The sequence below is a fragment of the Camelina sativa genome, chromosome 1 (genome assembly GCF_000633955.1).
Source record: "Camelina sativa cultivar DH55 chromosome 1, Cs, whole genome shotgun sequence".
Lineage (NCBI taxonomy): Eukaryota > Viridiplantae > Streptophyta > Magnoliopsida > Brassicales > Brassicaceae > Camelina > Camelina sativa.
Genome location: NC_025685.1, coordinates 11,459,222 through 11,475,688, shown reverse-complemented (window position 1 = coordinate 11,475,688; position 16,467 = coordinate 11,459,222). Strand labels below are relative to the sequence as shown.

Genomic DNA, 16,467 nt, shown 5'->3' with positions numbered 1-16,467 from the left:
CATAACCAGTCAAATAGTGGACCCCAGTAAGGACATCTCAGAGTATGGAAGTTACGTTCCACACTCGTCCTCCACGCATACGCATCGGTAGGATCTGTACCTCCCGAAAACCGCTCAGTACCAATACGGTCCATCTATGTCAACATGTTGATATAACGAGAATGGACCCCCACATCCGCAGCCACTGGCTGCCACTCCTCCGCCACCATTGGTGGCACTACCTGAGCCTGAGTCGGTGCCACTGGTGGCAACCGCTCTAACAATTGTGCCAGCAAACCCGCAAAGTCGACACCCGAGACTCCACCAACTGGGACACCCGCACCCGGGGCCCTAACATCACCGGCTACTGGAGCATCAACACTGCCCCCTTCGGCCACACTTATGGAATCCCCCTGGTCACCCTACGACTCGCCAACACCCTCTGCTGTCACACTCTGGTCCGCAGTCTCACTAACAGCGGAATAACAAATACCAATAAATAACCAACAAACCAATAACCAATATCAAGTAAACCGTAATAATTCCAAAACCATAAACTAAAGATCCANCGGATATCCTCCTCAATCCCTGTTGCAGTCTCAACCAGCTCTGCACGCGAAGCATAACTCCGGCCCCTAAAATGAACCCTCAAGTCACCACGTAGGGCCCCTACAATGAACCCTCAAGTCATCACGTAGGGCCTCCTCGGACTCTATATCCCGACCCCTGTACCTCAAAAGTTGACTAAACTCCAAGTCAAGCTCCCGCACTGATTAAGTCCCCTGAGCTAGCTGAAGGAACTGCACCTCCAACCTATCCAGTGCCTCCCTAGGGAAATACTTGCGGTTGAACTCCAAGATGATGTCAGCCCAAGACTTGATGCACTTGTTAGTACATCTGAAAATTATGAATCAATGGGCGAAAGCCTAACGGAGCAATGCCGCGTGGAGGTAGAAGGCCTCAGAACTCCATCACAACTGAGCATAACCAGTCAAATAGTGGACCCCAGTAAGGACATCTCAGAGTATGGAAGTTACGTTCCACACTCGTCCTCCACGCATACGCATCGGTAGGATCTGTACCTCCCGAAAACCGCTCAGTACCAATACGGTCCATCTATGTCAACATGTTGATATAACGAGAATGGACCCCCACATCCGCAGCCACTGGCTGCCACTCCTCCGCCACCATTGGTGGCACTACCTGAGCCTGAGTCGGTGCCACTGGTGGCAACCGCTCTAACAATTGTGCCAGCAAACCCGCAAAGTCGACACCCGAGACTCCACCAACTGGGACACCCGCACCCGGGGCCCTAACATCACCGGCTACTGGAGCATCAACACTGCCCCCTTCGGCCACACTTATGGAATCCCCCTGGTCACCCTANTATGCCCGGATATCCTCCTCAATCCCTGTTGCAGTCTCAACCAGCTCTGCACGCGAAGCATAACTCCGGCCCCTAAAATGAACCCTCAAGTCACCACGTAGGGCCCCTACAATGAACCCTCAAGTCATCACGTAGGGCCTCCTCGGACTCTATATCCCGACCCCTGTACCTCAAAAGTTGACTAAACTCCAAGTCAAGCTCCCGCACTGATTAAGTCCCCTGAGCTAGCTGAAGGAACTGCACCTCCAACCTATCCAGTGCCTCCCTAGGGAAATACTTGCGGTTGAACTCCAAGATGATGTCAGCCCAAGACTTGATGCACTTGTTAGTACATCTGAAAATTATGAATCAATGGGCGAAAGCCTAACGGAGCAATGCCGCGTGGAGGTAGAAGGCCTCAGAACTCCATCACAACTGAGCATAACCAGTCAAATAGTGGACCCCAGTAAGGACATCTCAGAGTATGGAAGTTACGTTCCACACTCGTCCTCCACGCATACGCATCGGTAGGATCTGTACCTCCCGAAAACCGCTCAGTACCAATACGGTCCATCTATGTCAACATGTTGATATAACGAGAATGGACCCCCACATCCGCAGCCACTGGCTGCCACTCCTCCGCCACCATTGGTGGCACTACCTGAGCCTGAGTCGGTGCCACTGGTGGCAACCGCTCTAACAATTGTGCCAGCAAACCCGCAAAGTCGACACCCGAGACTCCACCAACTGGGACACCCGCACCCGGGGCCCTAACATCACCGGCTACTGGAGCATCAACACTGCCCCCTTCGGCCACACTTATGGAATCCCCCTGGTCACCCTACGACTCGCCAACACCCTCTGCTGTCACACTCTGGTCCGCAGTCTCACTAACAGCGGAATAACAAATACCAATAAATAACCAACAAACCAATAACCAATATCAAGTAAACCGTAATAATTCCAAAACCATAAACTAAAGATCCAAATCAATATAAACCAGAAAACCAGCAATCCTAAACAACATTCTAGGACTCAACTCTAGCAATCTAACAAAAGCCAGACAACAACCAAGTGAGACCCTAGAACATCCTCCTCTTCATCGCCTTGATTCCACGATCACACTTTGCCTTTACCTGCACCACAAACACAAATTGAGATACATGAGTATTTGATAAATACTCAGTGAGACAATCTTCCCATCTACTGGGCTATACACACAAGCAACAATGATCCAATGTTCCACACAACCAACAAACAAAACACACAAACCAGGAAAATGAACATCATCTCGCTGGAAGGGAGGTGTCGGCCGACACCAGCCTAGTGTCAATCGATGCCATCTTGCTGGTGTCAATCGATACTCCACCTGCAACTACGATCCGCTCGAAGCCGAGAGTCGGATCTCGCTTCTCAACCTCTTCCAAATCGTCCAATACTCCAACCCATGCCGGAATCATCCTTGGTAACCTGTAGCAACCAATCCCCAACAAGAAAACACACAAAACAACAACAAACAAGCAAGAACAAGGAAATCAAGAGCTTAGATTAGCCATGGTCATGCACTCACCTCTTTGCAGGAAGTTTCTGACCAACAATGAACGAATCCACACTCCCAACAAGCTTCCCACACGTTCCTAGCCTTGAATCCTCACTCCCACAGCAAGATCTCACCCGCAAAGCCTTAAAATCTCACAATCTCCCTCTAGAACCTCAAGAACAGTTTTCTCTCTTTTGTTTTCTCTCAAAGCGGCGTGAGACAACAAAAACACAACCCTAGGTCGTTTTCTCCTTTTTAAACCTTTGTCCAATGGTTTCCTTAAAANCGATCCGCTCGAAGCCGAGAGTCGGATCTCGCTTCTCAACCTCTTCCAAATCGTCCAATACTCCAACCCATGCCGGAATCATCCTTGGTAACCTGTAGCAACCAATCCCCAACAAGAAAACACACAAAACAACAACAAACAAGCAAGAACAAGGAAATCAAGAGCTTAGATTAGCCATGGTCATGCACTCACCTCTTTGCAGGAAGTTTCTGACCAACAATGAACGAATCCACACTCCCAACAAGCTTCCCACACGTTCCTAGCCTTGAATCCTCACTCCCACAGCAAGATCTCACCCGCAAAGCCTTAAAATCTCACAATCTCCCTCTAGAACCTCAAGAACAGTTTTCTCTCTTTTGTTTTCTCTCAAAGCGGCGTGAGACAACAAAAACACAACCCTAGGTCGTTTTCTCCTTTTTAAACCTTTGTCCAATGGTTTCCCTTAAACCAAACCGGTCCAAATCGATAATTAAATCAATCTGGTCGAACCAGAAATAAGTGGTGTCGACCGACACCACCATGGGTGTCGATCGACACCCACCCCCAAAACGCAGAGTTTTGGTTCGCGGGCGTTACAATTACAAATGCGTATCAGTGATATCACTTGATATAATAATAAGACTATCCAAGAAGATCCTTGAGTCTTGTTCAACACGAACGAAGTCAAAAATCAATTCTTCCAGCCAAACGACTATTTGGAATATATTCTTACCTTATTTAGAGCATTTTTCGGAGTGGAATCGGTCCAATGAGAGTTCGAATAAAGGAGCTATTTATTTTACAAATCAGTTGAACTCATAACTACTTAATTTGGACCTACAAGCATTCAACGGAGGATTCCGACCAATATAGAAGGACTCAAGCTATGAAACAAACTACTTTGGAATCTTTATTCAACCTAGAACCGCTGAGGTTTGTAAATAAACTATTCTGTTTATTGCTTTTTTTTCTGTCTACTGCTTGATTTACCATTTACACTTTAATTTTCACTATTTTTAATGTTTTTTAGCTTAAAAATCAAAACAAAAATTCCAAACCATTATCTCTAGATTACTTTGGATCTCAAAAACGTAATGTTGCAAATTGCAATCTTTCAATCCCCTGCTGTGGATTTAAGGTCATTGTACGTATTTTGTGGTGTTATATAATTCGGGTCATATCACAAAACACACCCTATTCATAGCTCTATTTATCTACTACTGACACCTCAGGACCGCTTAAAGCTAATGTGAGCCCAATTTCATTAATACATACAAGAGAATAAAAACAACGTTAACTTGAGCCCAGTTTCAATATGCACAAAGGTGTCCACGTCATAAGTTGAGGTAAGTTCAGCTTTTAGTGGTCAATGCCAGAAAGGCAGGGTCATAAGTCATAACTTCATAAAACAAAACTGAAAAAAAATGTTGGCTTTGGATTCTTTGAACGGTGAACATATTAATGCCCTTTAATTAAATATTTATTGCATTTTGTGGCTTCAATATTTGAAAGAAACTAACGCTAATCACCGTGAACCTCTTTACTTTTCGAGTTTTATGGTTTGCTTTATATTTTTCGAGTGGCATTGGTAACGTTTGTATTTTTTTATTTTTTTTGTATGAATGTTAAATTATATTCACCGAAAAAAACAACAGTGGTCCAAAGTTGGTTTTACATTTTAAAACAACAGTTTAACAACAGAAGAGTTTAAGAGACTGAAATGGTTGAGAAGGGATGACTTTGGAACCAGAGCTGGAGTCCATTCTCATAGCCAGAGGTGGAAGTCAGTGTGAGTAAACGATTGCGGACTTGCTTGTGNGAAGCGGCAAAGGGTGGATGACGAAATAGGAGCTTCTCCGTGCCTTCGAGCATTACGTTCCCGCCATAGGCTGTGTATAGTGGATTGGAAGACATACCGCAGGACAAACAGGGGTAGGCGAGGAGTAGAAGAGTCCCAAGCCAATGTTGCCCAAGACGTGGTGAACCGGGCTCCCAGCAAGTTCTGAACAAGAGTAGACCACACGTTCGAGGAATAGGAGCAGGAGAAAAAAAGATGTTCTCTCGTTTCCCCACAACCCTGACAGAGAACACAATCTCCATTTGCAGCAGCATTCCACTGAACTAACTTGTCACCAGTAGAGAGCCGATTATGGTGAGCAAGCCAAGCTATAAAGGCGTACTTAGGTGTTGAATGAGTGAACCAAACGCCTGCAGACCAGGCACAGGGAGCGTTTGGTTGCCTTATCAAACACCAAGTATCATAGGAAGCGAATTTACTCTTAAAAGAACCATTCTTCTGTTTCCAGAGTGGACGATCACTACCTTGAGGTTGCACTGATTGGCGGATAGAGTCAAGAGCATCCTCAATCTGATTCAGAATATCAACACGATGTCGTCGTCGTCGATGCGAGAGGGCCTCTGCCACAGTACTCTTCTGTGGGATCCCCATATCAATACTACCCCGGTTCCCAAGTTGAGCAAACAGCAGACCAATAGGGCTCCAAACATCAAACCAGAATGAAGTTTCAGTGCCCGAAGATATCTCCTTTTTATGTAAATTCGCAGCAAGGTCACGGTATTGCAAAATCTTCCTCCACATCCATGATCCACCAACACTCCTCTCATTGACAGACAAAAACGAACCAGTGCGGATCAAGTTCCTTCGAACCCAGTTGACCCAAAAAGAGGTACTAGCAGACACTAGTCGCCAAATGAGCTTCAAAATACACACTGTGTTCGTATCCTGCAAACGACGAAGCCCCAGTCCTCCCTCATGCGTTGGTTTACACATGTCAAGCCAAGAGATTTTGGCCTTTTTTGTATTTAGATCCGGACCAGACCACAAGAAAGCCGAGAAGAGACTATCAATCTCCTGAAGGCATCGCTTCGGCAAACGGAAAGCAGAGAACCAGAAATTGGTGAGACTAGATAACACCGACTTGATCAACTGAAGTCTACCCGCGAAAGACAAAAACCGACCAGTCCAGCAGGAGATACGACTACGAATATGCTCAAGGAGAGGAAGAAAGTCAGCATGTGTCATAGAACGGGTGAGGAGAGGGAGTCCCATGTACCGAACAGGGAGGGAGCCCACAGAGAACTGGAAGTGCTGTAGGATGTCGTGCTGATGTTGAGTTGAAAAACCAGCCATGAACAGCGTGGATTTCTGAAGGCTTATTCTGAGGCCCGAGACAGCGGCAAACCTATCAAAAACAGCTAGAGTCTCCGCAATTGAGTGTGAGCTCCCATCAGTAAAGATGAGAATATCATCAGCAAAGCAGAGGTGTGTGAGGTTCATTGTTTTGCAGCGAGGGTGATAACCAATGCAATGATCAGTAGCAGCCTTATCCAGCATTAGGGACAGGACATTCATACAAATGACAAATAGATAAGGGGATAAAGAACATCCTTGCCTCAAACCTCTTTTGCTGTGGAAATAACCAGCTAACTCCCCATTGACTTGCACAGAAAAAGAAGCCGAGCAGATACAGAGTTCTATCCAATGAATGAAATCCGCGGGGACATTAATAGCTTTGAGGATGTTGATAAGAAAAGGCCATTGCACTGAATCAAAGGCCTTGGAGATATCAATCTTCATCATACACCGAGGGGAGATGGACTCCTTGTGATAATCCTTCACCAATTCTGAAGCAAGCAACAGGTTTTCCATCAGAAGCCTATCCTTTATGAAAGCTGACTGATTAGGAGCAATGAATGAAGGCAATATAACCTTCAAACGATTAGCAATAATCTTGGAGACTACCTTATACAAGGAGTAACGTTTGTATTTTACCATACAAGCGAAGCTTTTTGAGGACGCTTTCTCTGCTATGGCCAAGCAGGAACAATGCAGAGCAATGAGTATAACGTGTGTGGACCGTGTAGTCTTAGTACCACTTTAATGGTCTATGCTGTACACTTTAGACTTTTATATATCTGTCTTCTTTTTCTGTTTAGAAAAACGCGTTTTCTAAACTTCAAATTATATCTGTAAAATATGATATTTTTCGAAATAGATAACATATTACACACATATTTTTCGACATATATATATATAAAAAGATAAACGTTGATGAAATTTTGGCAAGACTTCATTATTGCGACTTTGCGAGGATACAATGTATTTTCCTAAAAAAGGTCAAAAGTACCACACACGTGCATATGTGTTTAAGGTACGGTATGGGTTACATGAATTGGTCTGATTTTGCTTTCTTTCCTCTGCGTTGGCTTTTGGCCTTACTCGTCACGTATATTAGATGTTTGGGCCATATACATTTGCTACATTCCAGGTTTTGTCGGGAGTCACACGAGCGTGTACTTGATACATATGTATGGCATGCACATCACACATCTATTTTACACCTACGCATTTATGCTATTTGGATAATATTTCACGTTAATGTCATGATTCATTCAACAAAAAAAAATTCTATCTAAGACTTGGCACAAATACTTGGAAATTTTGAAAACTAATTCCTAACTCTTAGTTTGGATTATTATCTTAATTGGTTCTCTAACTTAAGGTTTGATTACGTTTTTCATAATCAATCGCAAACATCTTGCCAACTCTAAATATATGCCACTTGAAATTTGGTACGAATGCTTTATGATCCGTGGTATAATTGCGGGAGTAGTCGGGTAACCGATACTATATATGAATCATTCGTTTGATCTAAACCATAGATTGATTTCCTTTCACTTTCATTTGTCGACTCTCTTTTCTACCACTAGACAATATAAGNATCCTCAATCTGATTCAGAATATCAACACGATGCCGTCGTCGTCGATGCGAGAGGGCCTCTGCCACAGTACTCTTATGTGGGATCCCCATATCAATACTACCCCGGTTCCCAAGTTGAGCAAACAGCGGACCAATAGGGCTCCAAACATCAAACCAGAATGAAGTTTCAGTGCCCGTAGATATCTCCTTTTTATGTAAATTCGCTGCAAGGTCACGGTATTGCAAAATCTTCCTCCACATCCATGATCCACCAACACTCCTCTCATTGACAGAGAAAAACGAACCAGTGCGGATCAAGTTCCTACGAACCCAGTTGACCCAAAGAGAGGTACTAGCAGACACTAGTCGCCAAATGAGCTTCAAAATACACACTGTGTTCGTATCCTGCAAACGACGAAGCCCCAGTCCTCCCTCATGCGTTGGTTTACACACGTCAAGCCAAGAGATTTTGGCCTTTTTAGTATTTAGATCCGGACCAGACCACAAGAAAGCCGAGAAGAGACTATCAATCTCCTGAAGGCATCGCTTCGGCAAACGGAAAGCAGAGAACCAGAAATTGGTGAGACTAGATAACACCGACTTGATCAACTGAAGTCTACCCGCGAAAGACAAAAACCGACCAGTCCAGCAGGGGATACGACTACGAATACGCTCAAGGAGAGGAAGATAGTCAACATGTGTCATAGAACGGGTGAGGAGAGGGAGTCCCATGTACCGAACAGGGAGGGAGCCCACAGAGAACTGGAAGTGCTGTAGGATGTCGTGCTGATGTTGAGTTGAAAAACCAGCCATGAACAGCGTGGATTTCTGAAGGCTTATTCTGAGGCCCGAGACAGCGGCAAACCTATCAAAAACAGCTAGAGTCTCCGCAATTGAGTGTGAGCTCCCATCAGTAAAGATGAGAATATCATCAGCAAAGCAGAGGTGTGTGAGGTTCATTGTTTTGCAGCGAGGGTGATAACCAATGCAATGATCAGTAGCAGCCTTATCCAGCATTAGGGACAGGACATTCATACAAATGACAAATAGATAAGGGGATAAAGAACATCCTTGCCTCAAACCTCTTTTGCTGTGGAAATAACCAGCTAACTCCCCATTGACTTGCACAGAAAAAGAAGCCGAGCAGATACAGAGTTCTATCCAATGAATGAAATCCGCGGGGACATTAATAGCTTTGAGGATGTTGATAAGAAAAGGCCATTGCACTGAATCAAAGGCCTTGGAGATATCAATCTTCATCATACACCGAGGGGAGATGGACTCCTTGTGATAATCCTTCACCAATTCTGAAGCAAGCAACAGGTTTTCCATCAGAAGCCTATCCTTTATGAAAGCTGACTGATTAGGAGCAATGAATGAAGGCAATATAACCTTCAAACGATTAGCAATAATCTTGGAGACTACCTTATACAAGGAGTAACGTTTGTATTTTACCATACAAGCGAAGCTTTTTGAGGACGCTTTCTCTGCTATGGCCAAGCAGGAACAATGCAGAGCAATGAGTATAACGTGTGTGGACCGTGTAGTCTTAGTACCACTTTAATGGTCTATGCTGTACACTTTAGACTTTTATATATCTGTCTTCTTTTTCTGTTTAGAAAAACGCGTTTTCTAAACTTCAAATTATATCTGTAAAATATGATATTTTTCGAAATAGATAACATATTACACACATATTTTTCGACATATATATATATAAAAAGATAAACGTTGATGAAATTTTGGCAAGACTTCATTATTGCGACTTTGCGAGGATACAATGTATTTTCCTAAAAAAGGTCAAAAGTACCACACACGTGCATATGTGTTTAAGGTACGGTATGGGTTACATGAATTGGTCTGATTTTGCTTTCTTTCCTCTGCGTTGGCTTTTGGCATTACTCGTCACGTATATTAGATGTTTGGGCCATATACATTTGCTACATTCCAGGTTTTGTCGGGAGTCACACGAGCGTGTACTTGATACATATGTATGGCATGCACATCACACATCTATTTTACACCTACGCATTTATGCTATTTGGATAATATTTCACGTTAATGTCATGATTCATTCAACAAAAAAAAATTCTATCTAAGACTTGGCACAAATACTTGGAAATTTTGAAAACTAATTCCTAACTCTTAGTTTGGATTATTATCTTAATTGGTTCTCTAACTTAAGGTTTGATTACGTTTTTCATAATCAATCGCAAACATCTTGCCAACTCTAAATATATGCCACTTGAAATTTGGTACGAATGCTTTATGATCCGTGGTATAATTGCGGGAGTAGTCGGGTAACCGATACTATATATGAATCATTCGTTTGATCTAAACCATAGATTGATTTCCTTTCACTTTCATTTGTCGACTCTCTTTTCTACCACTAGACAATATAAGTAACAAAATCACTCTAATTTCTACATATTCTTGAGATCAGCTAGGATTTCAGCGTACAATATCCAACGAACTTTTTAGTAATTTGAGCCACAAAACAAAGAAGAGAGAACATTACAGGAAGGAGATGCAAGCGTGTGCATTTTCAAGATCAGAAATGAATCAGACCACTTGCATGTTTCTTGTTTGCCCAACCACTTCCAAGTCCCCACTCTCCTTCGTTTCCTTGCTCCATCTTCAGTTCACTTTCCACACTCTTCGTTTTCTTTTCATACTACAAAAAATTCGAAATTAAATTTAGATGAATATTTTAGACCTATCTGTTGATTTTTCATATATACCCTTAATTTAACAATGTTAAAACTATACACTTGTAGTATATGAATATCTTAACAGTTGAATCTGAAAGAAAGATCTCCTAGGGAACCATTATTAGATTTTATTTTCTTTAAGAATTATCCTCTCCAACAACAACATCATTTATAATGTCTGTGTAAAGTGACACTAACAAGATTCCCATAATCCTATAACAGAGTATTTAAACAATAAACGACTTTTACTAATTTATGGCACCATTATTTTAACTGATTTCAGAACCGGAACCGGTCAGAAACATAGTGTCTCTCTCATGAATAGTAATCAATGCACCTTCATCAAGAAACAAAAACCCCAGAAAGATTATATCAAGATCGAATTAATTGACTGAGAGGATAACTTACACAAGATTCATGATCGGCTATATTTCGTGCCACGATCACTTATACGCTGTCCACAAGTTTCCTATTTTTTTCAAAAAGAAATAATTATTTCTCGACAATATTTCGAAGTTGGTTCTATGTTGCTGTCGGAGTGTATTGGCCCGGTCCCTACGTTGCCTTTGGAACAGCTTATGCTATGATTAATGCTTCAACGAAAAGACAGTGAGACATATCCAGCTAACTAGGGTTTCTCTTGTTTCAGTGTTTGAATCGTTTAAGCCCCTACGAAATATGTAATAAGAATCAAAATCAGATTCTTGTGTGGAGATTTCTTTGTAATTGTGATTTCATGAATCTAATACGATTCATGTGATCAATATTTCAAATCCTAACGATTATATTCGAATTTTGGATCAGAGAAAGGGAGTTTTGGATTCACTCTTTTTGTTTGAGATAAAATAACTATGAAAACAACATTTTATCTCCTAACCAGTTGATTTGAAGACCTGATGATTAAAACAAAGGCTAAAATAAGTACTTAAAGTAAGATATTACATTAATAGTTAATGAAAATCATATATATATGAAAAAACAAAAACAAACAAAAAAGAGAGAAGGTGGAGATAAGAACAAGATAGTGATGAGTCGAAAAGGGAACAAAAACTTTAATAATTTAAAGAGCCAACTTTTTTGAGCTATACACACGAATGTGATTTGTAAAAGACACGACTCTTTGGAGTCTAGCTTGTGTATGCATCACTAGACAAGTTGTGTGTTTCAACATCATTCATCTTCTCAGCTTAATTATAGTTTAACTTACTCATTTTCTCTCAAAGGTAAACATTTTATTATTATTTCTATCATCCTTATAACATGTTTTTTTTTTCTTTAGAAAATTTGAAATTAATTTAATGTTTTGATACGTACGAAACTATAGTCATGTCAAACATACTAAAGACTATAGTCATGTCACACATACTAAATTCAAAATTTCATAATTTTAATCTTCTTCATTTTCAAATTCATTTCCTTCGAGTGTCAATTGACTTTCTTCCCATAAACAAATCCTCTTTGCCAATTTTTTAACTTCTATTAGTAACAAGAAAACACATTATATATATATATATATATATATTTATCTTCAATATATATACATGTATTAAGTCTATAAATACTTAGCAGTCTGAATACTCTTCTTGTACTTTCTTAAATCGGTTTACAATAAAAATGTTAAGTTTAACCAACAACGAGCTTTAGTAATCATGTATATAAGCATCACAAAGATCTCGTAGTTATCTCTTTAAAAAACACCTTCAGACTTAGACTAAAAACATGCATGAACACACAAACATGAAAAACTATTCTCAAGAAGTTTGTTTCCGGCCACCACGTTAACTGATTTTAGAAATCTGTAAAAATGGTTAACTTAAAGTAATCATTCGTGCAATTCACAGAAAAAAGGTATTCATTCGTGCATCTCCAAATTTGTGAGAAAATACATTGCATGAGTTCGTTATAACTGAAGAATAATACATGAAACTCTGACAATCAGAAACACTGAAATTATAGTATATATATAAGACGAGAGGCTACGTATCTTGCATATCTTTCTTTACTTATCTAATCTTTTGGTGATGGAAGGGGCAAGCACATAGAAAGGAATCTTTATCTTAAAAGGAGAGAAAACAAATTTTCTAAAATTGGTAAATCCACTGAATAAAGCCTAACGTTAACATCAAAACGCATGCGGATTTAGAAGTTTAATGAACTTACTTAAGCGTAATCTATGGGAGATGATTTATATTACCACTTTGGTTCATTCTTTTAAGTTCTATGATTCAATGAATACACAGCACGTGGAACCCTCACCCCACAACCCATTTTTGTAGGAATAATTAAGTGATGGATAATTAAAAGAGACATATACATAAGAAACGCACATGGCTTTACCATTCCTCTATCAATTACCAACACATTTGACCCTTATCCACATGGGTCTCCCTCTCCTATTATATTCTCCTTTACTAGAAATAAAAAACACACACAAAATTAAAATTATAAACATTTTCCAAGTCATACTATATAAAATGAAATGCAAAAACATGGCTTCGGAACACAAATATGTAACGTATATTATTCGGTATTATCTCAGATTTAAAACATAAAACTGAAAAGTAAATATACGTACAAACTTAATAAATTTCAACTTATGCACATTCAACAATGTTCTTGACTCAGAAGAATACTTGGATTCTCTATATAAATTCCATTTTTATATAAATTCCATTTTAGAAATGAACTATTAATCTTTCAAGTTAACAATGTATTTTACTATTTAAAAAAGTAATAGAAGCAAACTAAAATAAAAAAGAATCAAATTCACATCAGCCTTAAGGTAACATGTATATATTAATACAATACTTATTATACAACAAATGGAGTAACAATCATTACCACTTGATATTTTCTTTATAACCTGCACTATACACTTTCAAAAAGAAAATAAAAAAGAAAAAGAAAAAAATGAAAACCACTTTAATAATCAGTAAATAAAATGTTATAATAGTACACATGTTTCTGTTTTATTTTATTTTTCTCTGCTTGCTTTTATTCCGGGTCGGCCGATAGAATTTTCATCATTTCGTTCATTTTTAATAATTCATTCTTGGTTATGATTATTTATACATCCTTTGATCAAAAGAAAGAGAAGAGAGATGGACGGCTAAGATGTAACGTAAACAAAGTTGGCGGAGGGAAATGTGGAATTTATAAATTAAACAAAAGAGTCGTGTCCACATGGGCGGCCTTAGCCTTCGTTGTCCCACTTCTGTCCCCTTGCCTCTTTCTTGCCTTTCTTCCTCCCGACAACACTTCTCTCTCTTCCTTTAACCCTAACTTCGATGCTCCTTTATATATATCTCTCTCCCCTTTTCCTCTAAACTCATCAACCAAACTCACCAACAAGAACAAGAACAAGAACAAGAACAAGAACAAGGAAGAAGAAGAACAACAAAGAATACAAGAACACACACAAGAAGGAAAACACAAAGATTGATATTGATCCAAAAGAAATGGCGTACGAGAAGAAAGTCAACGAGCTTAACCTTAAAGACACGGAGCTATGTCTTGGATTACCAGGAAGAACAGAGGAAATCAAAGAAGAACAAGAGGTTTCTTGCGTTAAAAGCAACAACAAGCGTCAATTTGAGGAAACTCGTGATGAAGAAGAATCTACACCTCCTACGAAGTAAGTAGAGAGATCTGAGTTTTCCAAATCGATTTCTTTCAAATTTATTGGCTCTTGAATAGTTTTACTCAATCTTTCTTTCCTCAATTTACAGAACTCAAATCGTTGGATGGCCACCGGTTAGATCTTACCGTAAGAACAACAGTGTGAGTTATGTTAAAGTGAGTATGGACGGAGCTCCATACCTCCGCAAGATCGATCTCAAGACATACGAAAACTACCCCGAGCTTCTCAAGGCGTTAGAGAACATGTTCAAGTTCACCGTTGGTGAATACTCTGAGAGAGAAGGATACAAAGGATCTGGATTTGTACCAACATACGAGGACAAAGATGGAGATTGGATGTTGGTCGGTGATGTTCCATGGGAGATGTTCTCTTCTTCTTGTAAAAGGCTCAGAATCATGAAAGGATCCGATGCTCCTACTCTAGAAGCTTCCTTATGATCCAGAGAAGATGAGAAGCTTTTGTTACAAAGGAGATGACTAGGATCTGTGAATGAAAAAACCCTTTTTGGTTTGATTCTGATCGGAGTTTGACTAAAGTTGACCGCAAAAACGAAACTTCAGGGGTTTTGTCCGATGAGAGATCCATCATCCATCTCCAGTGATGTTCTTTTTGTTTTTGTTTTTAGATTTGATGGAGTTTGATGTAAAGATACATGAGCTTTTATGTATAGTATAATACGGACACATATACACAATATAGATGTTTTAATTAATTAAATAGCAATGTTCTATTTTTTTTTTTTTTTTTAACACAAATAGCAATGTTCCATAATGTTTTCTGTTCTTGATCAACAACATCATATTTTAAATTTCTGAAACTTATACACATTTGTTTGATTAAGGTTAATATTATCTTAAGAAAACTCTAATTCATATTTACTTTGTTTGTGCATGAGATTTTTTTGGTATTCTCTGATATTTTTCTTTTGGTATTCTTATTTGTGCATGAGATGAGATGATTGAATGGTTTGGTAAATTACACCCTCAGTTTCAATTTATTAGATGTCCACGAGATTTAAGAAACTATCTTACACAATTTTGTTGTTTTCTATATTGAAAACATAAATTTATACCTAATATAAACAATTCAACCGATAGTAATAGTAAGAAATACTGCAGAATATTAGTGATTACCAAAGCTAAAGAGTGTAAGTTGAATTTGCACATAAAATTGTAAAATCTAAATAATACTCCCTTTGTTTTAAAATATAAGATGTTTTGAGTGAAATCACGCATATTAAAAAATGACCACTTTTAAAAAGTTCAATTAATCATAAAGAACACGGCATAAAAGAAATAATAAAAAAATATAAAAATAATCTAAAAGATGTCTAAAAAATTGAAAACATGTTATATTATGAAACAAAGAAAAATTCTAAAACATTTTATATTATGAACAGAAAGAGTATGAGATAGAAGAAGAAAACCACTAAAGCACTTCTATATGAATTTTTCTTAGGTTAGATCGATTAATATTAGTTTATTGTGGGGATAGATTAATTATTTTGAGTTTCCTAACAAAAGGAGAAAGTTTGTGTTATCGTCTCATATTTTTAAGGCGAGTTGAGAGCGTGTGAAGTTTCATTGGTCTCTGTTTCTGACTGAGATGAATGGTGTGTCAGCTTTTGTTCCATCTCAATTGGAGCTTCTTGTAGTTCGAAATCTTGAAAATGTAGAATCTCCAAGAGCTGGACATAACCTGGTTTAAGGTGTTTTGAGAACATTCTTATGAGAGACAAATGTGGAGTTGTTTCTTTGGGATCCTGGAGGTGTTTCAGGGTTATACATGGAGGGAGAGCTGAACCAGAGACAAAGAGAGGGGAAGAAGAAAAACTAGATCTATTATGTGTTTTCTTCTTCAAGTTTCTTTGTAGTTGTTAGTTCTCTAAGCTTGTATATGAAACATTTGTGTAAACCTTGAGTGATTGATAGTGGATGTTTGTGGGAGAAGGTTCCCACACGAGATGTATCCTCTACATGAGGGGAACTCATTAAATCTCTGTGTTATGTTTATGTTATGCATATTGATCTGTGAAGTAGACAAGGAGTAGGGGCAGAATCGCGGTATGCGGTTCACTACAAAGGTGAATTGGGGTTTGTGATTCTCAACATTATTGATTTTTTGTTTTGTTTTTGTTATCCGTGGAATGATCATGTTTCTGACCATGTGTTGGTGTTTGTTGTATTTGTTTGCTTCATATGGGCTTATCTGGTATGAATTATGAACTGGACCTATATTGATGTGT

At 39.3% G+C, this 16,467-nt stretch overlaps 1 pseudogene; it reads left to right on the top strand.

Moving 5' to 3' along the window:
* On the top strand, window positions 13,730–14,962 carry LOC104788030 (annotated as a pseudogene).